A 10291-nucleotide genomic window follows, 5' to 3' on the forward strand; every position below is an offset into this window, starting at 1 on the left:
TATGTTTTGTCTCAATACTTCAAAATATCTGACTCAAACTTGCTGGAATGCAAGCTGTCACAATGTTCTTTCAAAGTGTGTCTCAGATTTTTTATATCTTGCTTAGTTTTTTTGCAGCACAATTTTAAAGAAATCAACTATGGTAAAATTCACTGCTCTGGAAGTTTTTCTGGCATAAAACTGTTTAAGAAGGTTTAAAGAAATTCTCAGACACACTTTGAAGACCTGTAGGATAGCTTGCACTCACATGAATTTCAGCCACATATCTCAAAGCATTGAAACAAAACATAGGGAAAACCGATTTTTGAAAGGTTATGCAAATTACCTGTCACGTGATAGTTATGTAAACAATGGTGACATTTTGGTAACCAAAATGTTCCCCTATATCTAGGCTTTCCGAAAATAACACTTTACGGGGGTTCTGAGCTTATTAAACACTAGAGAATTGTTAGTTTAAAATGGTCAATTTCTTGTCTTGGAACCTTAAGCTCCTGTTTGACATGTATACAGAAAGACAGATACACACAAACATATAATACTGTACTTGTGTGATTATAAGCCCCTGTTCTTGTATAAACCCCTCCACTGATTTCAGAGGATTTTTGAAAATGCTTCACAATTGTGTAAAAGCTGCTACCATAGTTTAAGTCAAATAGGGAAAGGTTAGGTGTCGTTACAGTTGGCAAAATTACTTTTCAGATTAAAGCAACTATCAAACGATTTGTCTACGTCTGTATTATTGGTCTTGTTGTGATAGTGTGCCATCACAAAAGTCTTTCATGCCAGGAAATGCCAAGAGGATTTGACCGGTTAACCTTGCTGTTAATTTTATGCAGGAAATTACAATAACAATGCTTGGTCGAATGACGCAGTGCCTTGAGGGGGGGATCGCCAGTGGTATAGGGGGAGGAGTACCTTCCCGATGGTGATAAGTGGTACAGATTACCGTCGCCTAGGTGACTGGCGTATACGCGTGCTAAAAGACACCTATGGTTGATTTCCTGTTGACCAGTCGGATGGCAGAGTTGCAAATACCTGGACTGAACCATTTGGGTTTTTGTGGGTGTCGGTGATACTTTGACAATAAAGTACTTTGACAATAAAAGTAAAGATGCACACATATTGAGTTCATTGTCTTGTTTATGAGCGGCCAGTATTTCCAACAGCATAAATTATGTGCATTTGCCCCAGAAGAAATAAATAATTTCAAATAAAACATCGTGAATGTAACCACATTCCTTAAGCTCGACGTACACTTAAGTGCCCCAAAGAACCATGGAATTGCCCGACTTTCGATAGAAGAGATGAGTATACAGAAATTTCAAAGTGCCAGATGACTTTATTTTTAGAATCATAGACAGTATAGCGAGATGTAAAAAATGTGAAAGAGGCTCCCTACCTAACTATCCTAAATGTTTTTGTGTCGTTTGTGTTTGATTCGTTTCGAAAATGTGTTCCTACATTCTTATCCGAATGTTTGTTTTGCTTCGGATATTTGTAGGGAAGTTTGGATTAGTGTGTACGGTAATGTTTTGTTTGTGTGGGGAAAGCTTATGGTGAGATGCAGCCAGACCTGTGATGTGACAAAGTTGACAGAGTGGCCCTTTGACGCTTGCGTTTCGAAACCTGAGTGTGGTGTCTCATCAGTCGCAGTGTAGATTCTTTCCTTAGTTTGTGTTTGTGAAAATTTATTGTAATGCATTTTAGTGGTCTTGCTCCTCAATTAGCGAGGCAAATATATTAATTTTTGGTCACGTTGTGAGTACGTTTGGTGGTTCGGAATGTTTGTTCTATTTTTCTTTACTTCGGTAAATTTTGTTTTGACTGGTGTGTCTTTTCGATTTTTGCGGAGGTTTGTGAATTTTTAGGCAATAAGTACCACTGCTGGGTACGGATTTTATGTTTATTGGAGCAAGATACAAGTATCCTGGTTGATGTGCTTGTTCTCGTACATTTTGATTAATAGTTCGTTTACTTTGTTTACTGTTTGTTCTGGCTTGTTGTGTATAATACTGAGTATTACATAATTGCCCTTCGCATTCGAGTACGTAATCGTTTGTGTTGTCAATGACGAAAACCCGACCCTTGTCGAAGGGGTTTTTCCCGTAATTTGTCTATTGTTTGCAAGCTGGTTTATAGCGATTTTTTTGGCATGCGACATGTTTTGTTTCGTTGTTTGAAAGGGTATCTCTAGAAGTGCGAGTTCAGCAGCTTCAGATAGCTTTCAAGTTTTTGTTTTTTTGTTGTTCGGGGAGTCAAATTTGACTTTTCTTTGAATTGTTGTTGTTGCGATTGTTTGTGTCTCATGATGTAGTGTAGTCACATTTTACGACTTTATTTGTTGAAATCCTGAGGTGGTTTATTCTGTTTGGTTTTGTTGGTGTCCGAATGAATTTCAAGGCTTTTGCCTAGTACTATTTTTCGGAGTTTCATAGTTTGAATGATGATAGATTCTTGCTGAATTTCATGTTGTTGTCGGCTTTACTTTGGAAATAGCTGATTTATTTCCACGGACATTTTTTCTGTTAAGTTTCGGTGATCGTTTATTTTGTATTTAGTTTTTAGCTCCCATAGCCATATGTATATATGGCAATGGAAGCTATTCTTATAGGCTAGGGAACTGACTGTATGTCTGTCCGTCAACATCAAAAACTCAAAAACCGCCGCACATTTTATCTTGATATTTGGTGTGTACATGGATGATGGGCTGTAGATGAGATTTTGTTCAAATGAAGTTGTCATTGCCAAAAATATGCAAATTAAGTGAAAAAATGTAAAAACCGTCAAAATTGAAAAAACTCAATAACCAGTGAGCAGATTACATGAAAAATTAGCATGTAAGTACTTTGGGCTGGCCTGAAATGGTTGTGCACATCTTGGGTCAGTATCTTGGACTTGCTATTTTTCATGATTTTTTTTGTAATTTTCTCCCATTTTTGGTCAAAAAATCTTTTTCTCTGAAACCACAAGTCCGATTGATTTGAAACTTTGTATGGAAGCGCATAGGAGTGACCTTTCCCAAATTTGGGCAAATCATGGTGAAATTTGCATATTTTTTAGTTTACATGTCCATAGACTCCCAAGGTATAAGGCAGATCTCCATAGACTCCCATGTATAAGGCCACTAAAAATAAAAATTTAGTTTCTCATCGTATTCATATTGCAAAAAGGATGCAGTGATATAATGTTTAGTCCCCACGGATGAAGTCCAGTGGGCTTATAGATTTGGTCATGTCCGCCTGTTCGTCCATCCGTGAGTCCATCCGTTCGAATTCACGCAGATATCTCGGATATTTTGACAAAATGTCATGTGACCTCGGTGACCTTTGACCTCAAATATACATATTTGTCCATAACTCAGTAACCACAAGTGCTACACCCTTCATATTTGGTATGATTGGACACCTTATGACACCACATACTGTACCTCATTAATTATGCACATATCTCATTCTGAGCAAGCCATTAGAGCAGGGGTTTCATTAAGTTTTGAAGTAGGGGGCTAGAATGGAAAAGTAGGCGGCTTGCAGCTGCCATGACCACAAAGCGGTCGTCGTTGGGGGAGGGTCCGGGAAGGCCGGAAACCCTGAAAATGAGCTAAAATTTACTTTTTACAGCTTACAGTCACTTGAATTTCTAGTATTTTCAGGAGAATTGTTAGCAGTGTTCCAGGGCAATTTGTGTTCATATTATAAAAGTCATTTGTCTCGGAGATTAGGCCTAAATATGATAATTCATAATTCAAAATGATAAAATGTGGTAATGTTGACAATAATTTGAACAAAGAAAACAAGTCTTTAGAGCCTCTATGCTTTTAGGAGGTAAACTATAATAATTCACTATTATTAATGATATAAATTTGATATGTAGATAATATTATACAGTGTTACATCTAGACAGGGGGATAGGGGATTCCTCCTCTGTTGAAATGTTGGCACCCCAATTAATTTGTCAAGGGGACCACTCCCCCTTACATGAAATGGTGCCAGTCACACCTTAGAGGTACAAGTAGAACACATGAACTGGTGAAATGCCCCTGAAATTTTCTGGTAAAGGGGGAAAATCCCCCTTATTGATGCCATCCTGGATGAAACACTCATAATGTTATGCTTAAAATTAAGAACTCTGATGTTAGGTATGGAAATCTGTAGATGAAGAACTTTGATACCACTGGAGAGGTAAAAAGGATAATTTATATAGCGAATAATGATAAAAAATGACAATCATTACCATATTTCGCAAATAGAATCAAAGATCCTCAAAGTTATTTGACTATATGGGTATGCAAAGTATTAAAGAACCTTGATATAGGATATGGAAATTTGTACGTTCAGAAGCGCACATTTGGATTTAACCTGACGATCGCTTTTGAAGTGAATTTAGAGGTCTGATCGTATTTTAACCACTCTGGGCGACGTTCTTAAGTGTTGGCATCGATAGACCGAAGAGCAGTACATATCATACATCCAGCTGGTTATATTCCTTCACAATTACGCCTACCGCAGTGCAACGCACATCGGCTTACTAATATTCCAACTGTAATCGGAAAGTTTTTCATGAGAAAAAAAATCAGGTCATTGCCTTCGAAAACAGTTTAAATCAACGTAATTATCCTTCTCTTGTTTCTTGGTCCACTTCAAAACCGAGGATCGTACAGCAAAGCTTGACCTTGCGACCACTTCCGTCTTCATTTGTTCATCGACCATTTTGAGTTGAGCTAAAGATGGCCGACAGGTGTAGTATGCACGTTTTCATTAGCGTATATAAATGTCACCAAATAGGAATCAGCAATTCAGGTAGCCAATAGAATCGTCAATTGCAATTCCGATTTTTATTGAGGCAGTATGCGCAAGACCGTGCTGCATCGTAGTACAAGGCGATCGTAGTAGTCGCTCGTCTTCTAAATTTTGTTTCACATAAAAGCCGTTGAAAAGTTTGATTACACAGCTGGTGAAACTTGTCCGTATCATTTAAGAAGGTAAAAAATATTTTAGCTATGAAAGAGTTCAAATTTCAAAAAAGGTAGCCGGCGAAATCGTGAGAGTAACAGGTCAATTTCGCCGGCTGCCGGCTCTTAATGAAACCCCTGCATTAGAGCTGGATGTCTGATTTTTGGTATATAGGGATAACTATAGGAGAGAATTTTTTGACCAAATGTCATGTGACCTCGATGACCTTTTACCTAAAATATATGTTTATGTCAATAAATAAGTAACCACAAGTGCTATGTCCTTTGTATTTAGTAGGATGGGAGACCTTATGACAACACACGCTTTACCTCATTAATTATGCACACATCTAATTCTGGGCAAATGAATAGAGCTAGAGGTCTGATTTTTTGGCATATAGGGATTAATTAGCAATATGATTTTTTTTCAAAATGTCATGTGACCTCGATGACCTTTGACCTTGATTATACATATATATGCATATCTCAATAACCACAAGTTCTGTACCCTCCAATTTTGATAGGATATTAGACCTTAAGATGTCACATCTTGTACCTCATTTATTATGCGCATATGTATTTCTTGGCTGGCCAATACTGCTAGAGGTCTGATCTTTTTTCCCGATTTAGAACCATAACTTAGACATGCCTCATGTGTTTCAAATTGGGAACAACGACCTATGTGCCCATAGATCTCAACATATACACTCCAGTGATACTTCTTAATGACCAATTTCCCTGCCCCATCAAGACTAATACTACTATTACAAGTGGGGAATATGTCATTGTCAATGACTTGTTGAGTTAATGGTTGTATCACAGTATTCGATATTTCTAATTCTGTATTTTTTCCATTTTATATTCTGAATAAATACATTAAACATATTTCACTGTCTCCAGTACATTATATTTAAGTATTTTCACGTCATGCACTTTATCCCTTTCACACATGTTCAAATATCTGACCAGAGAACAAACACTAAATAGTCCAGGATGGGAGCTACAGGTGTCATTGACGCTATTTTTTGCTCACGGTGTTCACACACGTGAGCATATGTCGCAGCGATGTCTGTCTGTCTGTCTGTCTGTCCGTCTGTCTGTCTGTCTGTCTGTCTGTCTGTTGTCTCTGTCTGTCTGTTGGTCCATTTTCTCAAAAACGGCTGAACGTATTTCAGTCAAATTTGGTAGACATCTTCAGAATTCAAATGGCTAGAACTGAAAAGGTTTTGGTGGGCGTGGCTTGTATATTAATGAAGTTATCCAGTTTTAATTTTTCTGATACATGGTAGTCTATGGGAAGCCGGTATCTGTGGTTTGAGGGCGCTATCCCCACGTTACACTCTGGCTAGACGATGCTGAAATTAGACTCGGTTTCGGATTCGGTTTCGGATTCTAGAGACTGAAAGGAATTTTATATTTTCAGCCAATTGTTACACTGTGGAATACTGGATTTTCCTTACTTTCCCTGGACCCTTTTTTCATCTAAAATAATATCTAATCACACTAAACAAAGTGAAAATAAGTATATAGGGATAACTTAGCAATACAAATTTTTTGACAAAATGTCATGTGATCTCGATGACCTTTGACCTTAAATATGAGTATATGTCCATAACTCAGTAACCACAAGTGCTACACCCTTCATATTTGGTATGATGGGAGACCTTATGACACCACATCCTGTACCTCATTAATTATGCGCATATCTAATTCTGAGCCAGCCAATAGAGCTAGAGGTCTGATTTTTGGTATATAGGGATAACTTAGCAATACAATTTTTTTGACAAAATGTCACGTGACCTCGGTGACCTTTGACCTCAAATATACATATTTGTCCATAACTCAGTAACCACAAGTGCTACAGCCTTCATGTATGGTATGATGGGACAGCTTATGACGCCACATATTGCACCTCATTAATTATGCGCATATCTAATTTTGACCGCCAATAGAGCTAGAGGTCTGATTTTTGGTATATAGGGATAACTTAGCAATACAATTTTTTTGACAAAATGTCAAGTGACCTCGGTGACCTTTGACCTCAAATATACATATTTGTCCATAACTCAGTAACCACAAGTGCTACAGCCTTCATGTATGGTATGATGAAACACCTTATGACGCCACATATTGTACCTCATTAATTATGCGCATATCAATTTTGAGCGAGCCAATAGAGCTAGAGGTCTGATTTTTGGTATATAGGGATAACTTAGCAATACAATTTTTTTGACAAATGTCACGTGACCTCGGTGACCTTTGACCTCCAATATACATATTTGTCCATAACTCGGTAACCACAAGTGCTACACCCTTCATGTTTGGTATGATGGGACACGTTATGACGCCACATACTGTACCTCAATAATTATGCGCATATCTCATTCTGAGCGAGCCAATAGAGCTAGATGTCTGATTTTTGGTATATAGGGATAACTATAGGAGAGAATTTTTTGACCAATGTCATGTGACCTCGATGACCTTTTACCTAAAATATATGTTTATGTCAATAAATAAGTAACCACAAGTGCTATGTCCTTTGTATTTAGTAGGATGGGAGACCTTATGACAGCACACGCTTTACCTCATGAATTATGTACACATCTAATTCTGGGCAGCGAATAGAGCTAGAGATCTGATTTTTTGGCATATAGGGATTAATTAGGAATATAATTTTTTTTTGGAAAATGTCATGTGACCTTGATGACCTTTGACCTTGATTATACATATATATGCATATTTCAGTAACCACAAGTTCTATAACCCTCCAATTTTGATAGGATATTAGACCTTAAGATGTCCATCTTGTACCTCATTTATAATGCGCATATGTATTTCTTGGCTGGCCAATACTGCTAGAGGTCTGATCTTTTTTCCCGATTTAGAACCGTAACTTAGACATGCCTCATGTGTTTCTAATTGGGAACAACGACATAGACCTATATGCCCATAGATCTCAACATATACACTCCAATGATACTTCTTAATGACCACATTTTCCTGCCCCATCAAGACTAGTACTCCTATTACAAGTGGGGACTATGTCATTGTAAATGACTTGTTGAGTTAATGGTTGTATCACAGTATTCGATATATCTAATTCTGTATTTTTTCCATTTTATATTCTGAATAATTACATTAAACATATTTCACTGTCTCCAGTACATTTCATTTAAGTATTTTCACTTCATGCACTTTATCCCTTTCACACATGTTCAAATATCTGACCAGAGAACAAACACTAAATAGTCCAGGATGGGAGCTACAGTGTCATTGACGCTATTTTTACTTCAGCCAATTCCTAATTTGCATATTAAATGAATTTTCATACTTAGGGATATTCATCTGAATTGACTTGATCAAAATTGATGTAACTTGCTATGTACATTTCAGACACTGTAATACAATATTATTGAAAGTCATTAATCATTTTCTCTTCAGCAAATTCCTAATTTGCATGTTTAATGAACTTTCCTAATTAGAGATATATATCTGAATTGACTTGACCAAAGTTGACAAAACTTGCTACATATATTGCAGATACCATGATACAACATTATTGACAATCATTAAGCATTTTTACTTAAGTCAATTCCTAATTTACATATTTAATGAACTTTGCTTATTAGGGATATATACTGGGATTTACTTGATCAAAGTTGGCAGAACATGACAATATTGATGATTATACCTGGTTAAAACAATATCGAAAATCATTTCACATTTTCATGTCAGCTAATTTACAATTTGCATATCTAATGAGATTTCACAGCTCGGCATATATGGCTTGAAGGACTTGGCCAACGGTAATTACACTTGCTATATAAATGACAGCAGTCAAAGAACTTTAATATTTTTATTTCAGCTAATTACATATTTGTATACTTCATGACCTTTGAGAATTAATCAGCGGTGATTATTGTTCATTATGTTGATCATAATACTTTCAATGAAGTTGCAAACATGTGGCAAAGGTTCAAATGTACACATAACTGTATGAAACACGTGAGCATTTTCAGTTCATATCTGGTTTTAATGTTGTGTTTCAGTTGTTTGTTATGTGTACGATTTTTGTTATTTCTTTTAAGTGTTTGTGAGTTCTATGTCATTTTATGGTTTTTTGGGTAGTTCTCTTTTTGGAGTATTTGGTGGCCCTGAAAAGGGCCGCTTGGTATGGGTTTCTGTTAGCGATTGGCGCGTTTGTTTTGGCGATGAGCCTAGCTTTTTTATGCTTCTTTTCGCCGATTCGATGTGCTTGGTGAGTAGGTGTTTCCCGCCTTCTTGTCACTGTGTGTGCGTACATGGACAGTCTGCATAGCCCTCGAATGTGGTCTCGATTTTGATCAAACTCACAATTTAGGATTATATAACAAAACTGATTAATGATTTATGTTTTCACATGGATTCACAAAAAGTTTCGCCCCGTGTTCATTTTTGGCCCAGAGGAATTCCATCTACCCACCCTTTGCAGAGTAGTAAGCTAATGGGGCAAGTAAACATGGATGCGCCGGTGCGATTCAACGATCAGCCGGTATATCGGATCAAAAGTCAACAATTTTGCGGCTCAGACTATGATTTTATAAGTTTATAGAAAAAGTATAAGGCGTGGGGTATTATATATTGACTGATTACTGTAGCTATGGATAGGCTACATTCAGGAAGGGCAGCGACGGGCAGTAATTAGTAGGCAAAACAGGTGGTTTTCACCATGGGCAGAACTCGGTGCCATGATACTGAACTTTAATAGTAAGCCTGTCACCTTGAAGGTAATACTGTAGGTGACACGAGGACTTCAAACGCACGATGGTACAAACAACACCACAAGTGAAATGTACACATAGAAATACACACGTTCCTACGTTGTGCCCATCCGGGCCACACGATTAAAATATGACTGATTCTGCTGAATAGTGTTAATTGGGTCGGTAAACAGTCAATTAATAGCTTAATTGACTACCTGGGTGATTGGCAGGTCATGTCCAATGACATCATATGCAAAAAACAAAAGCCTCCAAAGATATTGACAGCTGGCCAGGGGTTACCATGAATACGTAATGAATCTTCACAACGCAGAAATCGCGTTGTCAAGCCCTTCTGAACTGGTCAAATCCTCTTGGCATTTCCCCTCGTGTTGATTTTATAGGAAAATTAAGAAAATTTAAAACATTTCAAATATCGGTGAAATTTTTTTAAATATATTTTGGGAGCAATTTTACCCAAAACTCAAATATTTGTGATTGTCTCAAATTGTTTCTCTCTTTTGCACAATAAACTCTGGCTTTATCTTATATATAATAGTCCAAGATGGCTAGTGTCTATTGAGGAATGACACGTATGGAACCA

The 10291-nt window shown here is 37.1% G+C and overlaps 1 protein-coding gene across 2 annotated transcripts in view; it reads left to right on the forward strand.

The window, feature by feature from the left end:
* Window positions 1-720, forward strand: part of LOC139148635 (large ribosomal subunit protein uL3m-like) — a 70655-nt gene extending 69935 nt beyond the window's left edge. For both annotated transcript variants that reach the window (XM_070720127.1, XM_070720128.1), the window contains one exon: window positions 489-720. The gene's annotated coding sequence lies outside the window, so the exon portion shown is untranslated. The remainder of the gene's footprint in view (window positions 1-488) is intronic.
* The last annotated feature ends 9571 nt before the right edge of the window (window positions 721-10291 follow it).

This window comes from Ptychodera flava, chromosome 13 (genome assembly GCF_041260155.1).
Source record: "Ptychodera flava strain L36383 chromosome 13, AS_Pfla_20210202, whole genome shotgun sequence".
Lineage (NCBI taxonomy): Eukaryota > Metazoa > Hemichordata > Enteropneusta > Ptychoderidae > Ptychodera > Ptychodera flava.